A 9613-nucleotide genomic window follows, 5' to 3' on the forward strand; every position below is an offset into this window, starting at 1 on the left:
AAATAATAAGCCTGCATTTTGACTTAGCCAAACCATCCATACACACATCAGAAACTCATGTTACTCTTGTCGTGAGCAAGTCTCAAACACCCAAGCAAGCCACTTCCTAAAAGGTTTGTTTTAGCAAAAAAAAAAAACGTTTTAAAAGGTTTGTTTTCGCAATATAAATATTTTAAGAGGTTTGTTTTGACAAACTTTCCTTTAATTAAATAGATTGTCAAGCAGTACATATTACAAATTTTACAAATTGTAATATTTTAACAATGTCGTGCAAAATGCACAGGTACAAGCTAGAAAACCTCTTAAAAAATTATATGTATAAAAAAAATTTAAAGGTGGTAAAAACTGACACGACCCACTAACTCGACACAAAATCAACCCGTTATTAACAGGTTTGGGTCGAAGTTGTTGACCCGTTTAACTACACGGGTTGACACAACACGACACGTTTATTAAAACGGGTCGTGTTAGGGTTGAAGAGTTCAACCCGTTTAAATAAACGAGTTGACATGATATGACACAATTCAACATACTTTTTAATATTTGTATGAAAAAAAGATATGACACGCTAACTTGACACGAATCGACCCTTTATTAACAGGTTTGGGTGGAGGTTGTTGACACGTTTAAATATACGAGTTAACACGATATGACACGTTTATTAAACGGGTCGGGTTAGGGTTGTAGGGGCTCAACCCGTTTATGTAAGCGACACGACACATTTAACACCTCTAATAATAAAATCTAGCTTGCAAATAAAATTCAACTCCAAAAGTTAATACTTCCTCACTAACAAAATAAACACAACATTTGTACTTTTTACGCATGGCGAGACAAAACTTTTAATATCTTTAATTATGTATTTGTAAAAAATACGTCGCTACACTTGGGGTTTGCACGGACTCCTATGCAAAATGTTGGGAAGAAAGAGATAGAGAGAAAAAAAAAATAAGGAGACCCATGTAAGAGGAAAGAGATAGAGATAATGATTTACCCAAAAAAGAAGTGTAGCAAGTAATGTGAAACATGCCATAGAAGGAAAGTGTAGCGAGTAAAATGTAACGGATGAAGTATAAAAAATAGAAAAATAGATCATTAAGCTACAAGTTCAGTTGGATCCAACGGGACCCGAAATAACAATATTTTTTCTTATTCACAAGTCACAAATTACGCTTAAAGTAAAAATTGTGAATAGTGTTGAGATTCAAACTTACGGAAGAAGTAGATGAGTTCACAAAATTGTAAAGTCAATACAAGATGGTATAGCCACAGCTAATTTCCTAGCACGTTGTCTACGAACATCTTCTTCGAGAACATCCATATTGTACTGAGCACGTTGTCTACGAACATCCATACTGTACTGAATCCAATTCTCATCCTCAAATCGTGGATTACAAATGAATTTTCTCAAGCATGACTGCATTTTTTACAAAGTATAAGGCGAGTTCATATTCAGCTTCAAAGTGATGACTAAATGCTGCAGTCCATTCAAGTTTTCGCAAGAAAGGTAAGGTTGCATTAACTCCCCCCTTTTCCTCCAACCACTGTTTAACCTCTTCTAAACTGTATTCTTCTGGACCAGAATCAGAATCCAAATCGATATCAGAACCGTAATCTGAATCAAAATCAACACTCGATTCAGAATCAGATAGTTGTATCTCTTTCTCGTCGCCACAATCACAACTCCAATTTATCTGTAAAACCCCACAAAAGACATCAAGCTAATGTATCATTCAACATATGAATCATATACAGAGTTATAGACAACAAAAATTGCTATAAAATTAAGTCACATTATATAACAGAAACAAAGTTTCTGAAAAAAATAAATAAAAAAAATAAAAAAATAGCACGTACTCAAGAAGAAGAAAAAACTAGTCCCTCCGGGGTCCCTTAGTTTAATTTGGGGGGGCACAATAAATAAATCAAAAAAACTATTAAAATAAGTGGATTAGTGTTGCAAAAGATGAAGGTCGTTAGTAGATGTACATGTATATATTTTACCTGCAGCTTAACATTATCCAAGACCGGACAAGCCTCTGCATAGCGTCTCAGCCGAAGAAGGTTCATATGTCTCCCATCAAACCGATGGTGACCAACGGTTACTTGTAACTCCAAGTCTTTCACGTTAGGGAAGGAAGGTAGTAGGTGCAGGTCTTCGTCAGTACTAACTATCATCTATATATATTAACAAAAAATGGCATAAACCAATTATGATAATTATGAACCAAACAGAATAACGAAGCTATTTAAAAGGTTAGACCAAGTGGTTAGGCACCAACTACGCAAGTCTACCTGAAGAGAAAGTTTAGTCAGCTGTGCAGCAAAGCAATGTATCTGCAAGAAATATGGAAGCCAACTAGCGCAACGCCCCCAACAAAACCGTGCATCAACAAGTGATGGAACACTAGCATATATCACATTCACGCCACCGGTAGGAGACTCAGAGAAATTGTGGGATTTGTGGGAGTGTGAGAATTCAAACGAACAAAAGATTGACAGCATGTATCTCAATTTCCTTTACAAACTTGCACCAGTGTATAGCCAAGTGTTTCAACTTTTCAGACGAGTTTATGATCTTAAGATTCTGTAACTCATCAGAGCTTTCAATGTATAGACGTTCCAAGAGGGGGAAATGAGACAAAAACAACTCTAGTAACTCTCCACTTATGTTAACGAACCTCAGACATAGAGATGTTAGATTGCTAGACCCATTCTTGAAACAGGAACCCTTGAAAAAAGTGGATGGAAAGGAGCATTGAGAAAAATAAGGATATCCATGAAAACCAAAAAAGCCTTTGCTAGAAAAATTTAGCTCTAACTTCTTCACTCCTTTTGAAAAAGCAAGTTTGATCCAGTTAAAAAAACAATTTGAATCTGCCTGATTTAATGGGAAAGAAACTCTGAAGTCATTTATGAATGGTGCACGGTGTGAAGTTACTACCTGATGAACCCAATTCAGAAATTTGGGTCTTGCATCATTATAAGATATACGGCCAGTCTTGCAATCAACCAGTGATGTCTTTCTAGCATCCAAGTCCACAACAGTAAAATAAGAATACGGAGCCAAATATCTCCAACGTCTTGAAAGGACGCTAGTTCTTGTTGCATCGTTCATATCAATTAGTTGTAGGATGGAGACTAGTATATCATCTGGTCAGCTGCTAAGCCGGTCCTTATCTTCATTTTGTACCTGTCATCAACAAGCAAGTATGCATGTCATCTTATGTCTCATTATCTTTGGGTAATCACATTATCAGAATTAAAAGAGTTTTCAAAAGCTCTTGATCATTCTTGGTGTTTTATTATGAAAACCTAACCCCCGTTTCTGATAGATTTATTCGACTTTAGATACAAGTTTTCACCTTTCACCGGAGTACTTTCTTAGTTTTAGCATGATTGTCCGGTTCAGAACAAAATCCAAACAAGGCCTAAGGAACCACTCTTCTCTCCTTTTCCTTCACTTCTTCTTATCCAAACCAAGTGTAAGCTAGAGAAAAGGAGTTTTACTAGGCAAGAACATAACTATTCTCTTAAGAAATAGAAATCACAGGACATTATAATTAACAATGACACATAAAGAAATGGCAAAACATACATTTTTTTTTACTTCCTTTTCTCCCTACCATGGACAGATGCATAAGAAATTGCCAAGTGAATGAAAAGATCATGCAAATTCTGATGATCTCAAGAAATAATTTAGTACAAAAGATACAGCTGCAGAGGCATCAGCTAAGTGCAAAAGAGGTATGCTCGGTGCATCTCTCTTAGTTAAGAAAACCCGTCTGCAGGGCCTCGCCTAGGTGCGCTTGAGCATGACAGCATCATATGTGCCAGTGCAGGCATTGAATTAGATTGTAATTACTTGGATTTACTTTAAAGTGATGATTGTGTATGTATTAGTGGAATATTTTATGAGAACTTTAAATTTTAGTATATGAGTGTATTTTAGTAGTAGTGATAAATCATAGTGCAGGCATTGAATTTTCCCAGCAATAAAGTTGGGAAGCAAATCACAATCACAATAGAATTAAAATTAAAACATGAAAAGTCACCATTTGCCCGAGGTGAAGTACACTTGGAGAATTTGACATCTCAAACAGCAAGCTGCGGTCACACCCTCTACCAAACGCCTTGTGTAAAATCTGGGAAATAGGTCAAAGGGCAAAGAACATAAGTGATATTTGAAGTTCTACTAATTTTAGTCTTTTAATTCCCACTCAATACTAATTTGTCCAAACTTTACAAGTATCAAAGCACATATTAGTATTTCAACCTAACAATAACATCCTAAAAACGTCTGTCAATCCCACATAGAATTGGATTATTTCTGATGTTAGTTGCAAACTGTTCGACAGAGTATAATTACAGAAAAAAAAAATAGTAATTATAATAACACAAGTTTTTTTGTGGTAATAACAAAGGCACAAGAGCGAGATTAGAATTGATCACAAGATCTCCTGAGAGTGTCACCCTCTATAATAACACAAGATAAGCCTTAATCAGAAATTAAGCTTAATTACAACAACAACCCAAAAAAAATTACTGACAATACCAGCAGAAAGCTGTCTAACGACGGAAACCAGAGGCCGAGATGAATGATGGTGATGAAGAGACAGAGGGAGTCTGGGAGAGAGTGAATATGTGATTTAAGGGTTTTGTGTCTATTATATTATTCCCTCATAAGAATTATTATATTATTATACTATATTTTATTAGTTGACATAGCTTGGACTGAGCGGGCCAGCAGACCCAACCCAGCCCAAGCTTTTGGCCCAGGTTGTTTCAGAAACAGCAGCCACGAAGACAGGGGAGTAGCAGAGGCTGCTCTGTTGGGTGGAGATGCAGCTACCATCAGCTGCCAACTCACGACAGCAGCAACGAAAACAGAGGAACCGCAAAGCAGTGCCTGCCACCACGCGCAGTGCCTGCTCGCGCAACCTTTGCGCAGCCAGAGCACCACCGCACGAATCAAAACCAGCCAGCTCTAAACTGGGGAGATCCATTCACGCAGAGGTGCAGCCTGTTCGCGCAAAACCCAGACATGGCACCAACACTTGCAGCCGGCGCAACAATTGCAGCCAGCGCCACCATCAGCCGCCACGCAATCCCCTTGCAGCCACCAATACGAACCTGTTTTCGAAACCAGTTTTCGAAGAATTTTCTTTGCAAATTCCGAACAATTTCGAACTAACTCTTGGTATTTTCGTGTATAATTTTATATAAATTTCAGCAAAAACATCTTTTCGCATCAAATTTCAATCTAATTGAACCAAAATCGAAGATTTAACATATAAAATCAAATTGGGGAAAAATTAGGGTTTTTTAATTGTTTTGAATCAAACTCTTTGATTTCTAAACGAAAATAAGAATTAAATACATGGTTTTGCAATTGAAATCCAAAGAAACTAAAGCCCTTAATCAATTTCGACAAAACTTGTCGAATTTTTGGATCAAATTTTCGAATAGAACTCCTTGGTTTAGTTTTTTCTTTTCTTTTTTTTTTTTTTTTTCTTAAAACGAATTTCATAAATTCATACCATTAAAATCAAATTATAATTCCAATTAATGTCTAAACGTTTGTAAAAATCGTTGCAGTGATTTTATTCTCAAAGTTGATTTAGATCATCAAATATTTTGTTTGTTCTTATCAATCTTTGATTTTGGTCTAGTAGATGGTTTATTTACCATCCCTTAGCCAATATTCGCAAGAGAACTAAGCGAGTACAAGTTCGAGTCAAGAAGAAGTCGAATATTAATTCATTCCTTTTGGAAAAATACATGTATTATCCAAACAGTTATAGAGAATCTGAACATTATTTATTTGAGAAAACAAAAATTCAGAAAGAAAATTTTGAATACTATTTTGTTTTTTCGAACTAGAATTCAAAATTTAAAAAGGGATCCAATAATTATATTATTTTCAAAACTGGACCCAAAATGGAAATAAAAGTCTAGCTCGTAATTGAGTGTGACTTTTTTGTCCAATATTGATGAAGATAAGTTGTAATTTGCAATTTATTTCAACAAAGATATGAAAATGTGAGCAAACTTTCGTATATCTGATTTTATGTTTTTCTCCTTGTCATCATTGTCATATTTTTCTAATTAAAAGTGAAGTTCTTTCAATTAAATAAGTACAATAGTTTGAAAATGAATGTTTATCAAACCTAGGTTTGGTGAAGTGTTAGAATAATTTATAAAATCATTCGAATCACTTTCTAAAATATAGTCTCATTTTAAACTAAAAGTTAAGGTGAGACCTAATTTGAAGCCCCCAAGCGTAGATTTTAGGTGGCTTTTGGAATTCATGTATACATATGTTAGGGGATGTTTCTCATGTTTATTTAAAGCCCCAAGACTTGTGCTTTTAATTGTGGAATATTGCATATGTTTATCACAAATTGTTTGACCAAGTAACATAATTAATCATCTTGGTCAAATAATAGGAAGTGGTATTCTTCCCTTTGTCATCTAAAGTTATTAAGATGGTTCGTAATAAGCTTTGCATGACATTGGATTTTGCAACATAAATAGCGTGTTCAAATCAGTAAATAGAGTGAAGTGGAGATGTCCTGGCTTTTTTAAGCCCCCAATTTGAGGCAAAGAGCGAAAAAATTATACTATATTCGAGTATTTTAGATGTCAAATGGGAGGGATCATCCTGACTTACCCCCTTAAAAAAGAAATGAACAAAAAAGACGGATTTGTATAAAAAGGAAGGAGAATCCAACTTTCTCATAGAAGAATAAAGAAAGAAAATTAGACATGTTTTCGAAAAGCAAGGATTATTGTCTTAATATTTGAATCATCGTGATGACTTGGCAATGAGGTATACGTGTGATAACGATAATGATAATTTTTTTTCATGTAGCGATCATGTTCAATCAATATTCCTCACTTAGAGAAGATGGAGATATCCCACGTAGGCGGACATTTTAGTTGCTCACGACAAGTGAAAATACCAATTCTCAAAAGTTGTAAAAGACATCTAAAGTTGACGTCGAGGCCGTCAATATATCAAATCAATTTATTGTATTAACTCTTTTTCTTTTAGGCAATGTATATAGAGCCTAAATTACCTTGGTAATAAATAGCCCTATTATTAAAAGAAAATAAGATGATTGTGTTTTTTTTAAAAAAAAACTGATAGTCGTCTCATTTTTCTTTGGCAAAGGATATGGAAAACATCGAATTTAGTTTGATTCGATTTCTTTACTAACATGATGTAATCAAGCCAATGGCTATCAAATCATCCAAATCATTTAAATTTTTTTTCATATGATCTTGTAATCACAACTCAACACTCACTAGTAGAATAAATGTGATGGGAAGCTATAATTGGCAAGCGGTTTTAATAATTCGCTTCCCATTACTGAATAAAAAAATTAAAAAAAAAAAAAAAAAAAAAACACCAATGAAATGGCAAGCGGTTTTGGCGCGAACCACTTGCTATTTAACTAATGGCAAGCGGTTTAGGGTTGAACCGCTTACCATTAGTTAAATTGGAAAGCGGTTCAACCCCAAACCGCTTCCCAATTCAAAAAAAAAAAGTGGGCTCTCATCTCTCCTTACCCTTTCATCTGACTTCTTCTCTTAATCATTTTTCCCAAAATTTTCAACTCCCGCCCTCACTGTACACTCCTCCTCTCTGTCTCTCCTTACCCTCTCTTCTCACTTCATCTAGCTTTTCCGGCCACCACCACCACCACTCTATTCACTTGCTTTTGAGGGTGATTGTGGTTGCTACAGGCTCGCGCGTGGGGGCTGTTTTGAGGGTGTTTGGGGTGCTGCTCGAGTGTGGGTGCTGCTCGAGGCTGCTCGACCGGGTTGTGGGTGTTGCTCAAGGCTGCTCTTGGATGGGTTAGTTGCATGTGGTGGTTGCTGCTCCTAGTTGCTGATGGTGTTCTTGGATTGGTTGCATTGGGTGGTGGTCTTCGTGGGTGGTGGTGAACCGAGCCCAATACACACCACTACTCTTCCTCATCCCTCAATCTTTCTCTTTCTCACTCTCAAATTAGGGTAAGTTTTGCTAAATTTAAGTTTCATATGTATTAATTTGTATTAATTGTTTGTTTATTCCAAAATTTCAAGTTAGGGTTTCAAGTAGTTAACTCCATTTTATTTTAATTGTTTTATCATTTTTTTGTATATTAGATAATGTTTGTTGTTACTTTAATTGTTTAAATGTTATATATATGTATATATATATTGTTTGAATTTGAGTAGTTTTAAAGTGAAAATTTTTAATAGAATATATATTAGTTAACATTTTAGTTTGTTAAATTAAATGTGGTTAGTAAATTGCAATGTATGAATATAATGAATTGCTATATTGATTGTATGTACGTTAATTTAATTATTAGCACTATTTAAATGAATGAACTTGTTTATTGTTGAATGTCAAATAAATGCAAATAATTGAATGTTTGCATCATCATTTGCCTAGATACCCGTTCGAGTCTTTCTCAATAGGAGAAAGTCTTGAATAGACCCTTGTTGGGATTGTTCTTGGACGTTTAATCTCACTTAGGTAGTGAATGTATGTCTCTTTTTCGATTTTAAGGAATATCCGGGCTTCTCATTTTCTCACCATGTTCTCTAGTCTGGGTACATATGTGGGTAAGTTATTACCTACATCGTGTACGTGGAGAACTGGGGGGAAATGCTGCCGGATTTTCCTTAAAATTGAAAAGTTGACATACATTCACTAGTGAGATTAGACGTTCAAGGATGGGTTGGGTTGGAGTGATAAGGACCTTTTGGGAGCATTCATTTTTACGATATATGGATGATATATATGCTATGTACTTTGATTGACATAATATATGTTACATTTATCATTGTTTGAAATGTGTTGGTATGTTTAAAGGCAATTTAAAGCGTTAATGGATCGCGGTTGGATGTATGGTAGACGTGATACATTGGAATTTTTTAATGGGGTTCAAGAGTTTTGCAAGAGTGCTTCACAGTATCAGCTTAGAACGGGTGTCAATTACCTTTATTGTCCTTGTGTCAATTGTAATAATGTCACTAGGGTCAATAGTGTTGATACCATCATGGCTCATGTACAATGTCATGGGTTTAGGCCTCAATATCATGTTTGGGTTTGGCATGGTGAGAAGGGATCATGTAGGGAGAATGTTGTTGGCAATGAGACACATGTTGAAAGTGTCGAGATTCATGTTGAAGAAGAAAATGGGAGTGATGATGGTGGTGAAGGGGATGACACTGAGGATGGTGGTGGTGATGATCACTTGGATGAGATGATGCGTGATGTTGAAGGTGAATTTGGTGACCGACCTGATGTATTTGAGTCATTATCAGAGGCTGCCAAAAAGTCTTTGTATCCCGGGTCCAAAAAATACACAAAACTCTCAGCCGTGCTTGCACTATTTAACATTAAGTCTAAGCATAACTGGAGTGACACTAGTTTCACTTCTTTGTTGACTGCGTTATGTGATATGTTGCCAGATGGGAATGAACTTCCTAATTCCTATTATTATGCAAAGAAACTAATGTGTTCATTTGGTTTGGAGTATAAGAAGATACATGCATGTCCGAATGATTGTGTCCTGTATCGAAATGAATATGAAGAGTTGGAGGAGTGTCC

The 9613-nt window shown here is 35.6% G+C and overlaps 1 pseudogene across 1 annotated transcript; it reads right to left on the reverse strand.

Annotated features, from left to right (window-relative positions):
• Positions 1 to 1203: 1203 nt before the first annotated feature.
• Positions 1204 to 5755, reverse strand: LOC145634931 (putative F-box/FBD/LRR-repeat protein At4g03220; annotated as a pseudogene). Its single transcript, XR_014113692.1, has 5 exons — positions 4556 to 5755; positions 4056 to 4145; positions 2296 to 3193; positions 2005 to 2178; positions 1204 to 1694 (listed from the first exon to the last, which is right to left on the reverse strand). The product of XR_014113692.1 is annotated as a putative F-box/FBD/LRR-repeat protein At4g03220 (transcript).
• Between the last annotated feature and the right edge of the window lie 3858 nt (positions 5756 to 9613).

This window comes from Chenopodium album, chromosome 6 (genome assembly GCF_948465745.1).
Source record: "Chenopodium album chromosome 6, dcCheAlbu1.1, whole genome shotgun sequence".
Classification (NCBI taxonomy): domain Eukaryota; kingdom Viridiplantae; phylum Streptophyta; class Magnoliopsida; order Caryophyllales; family Amaranthaceae; genus Chenopodium; species Chenopodium album.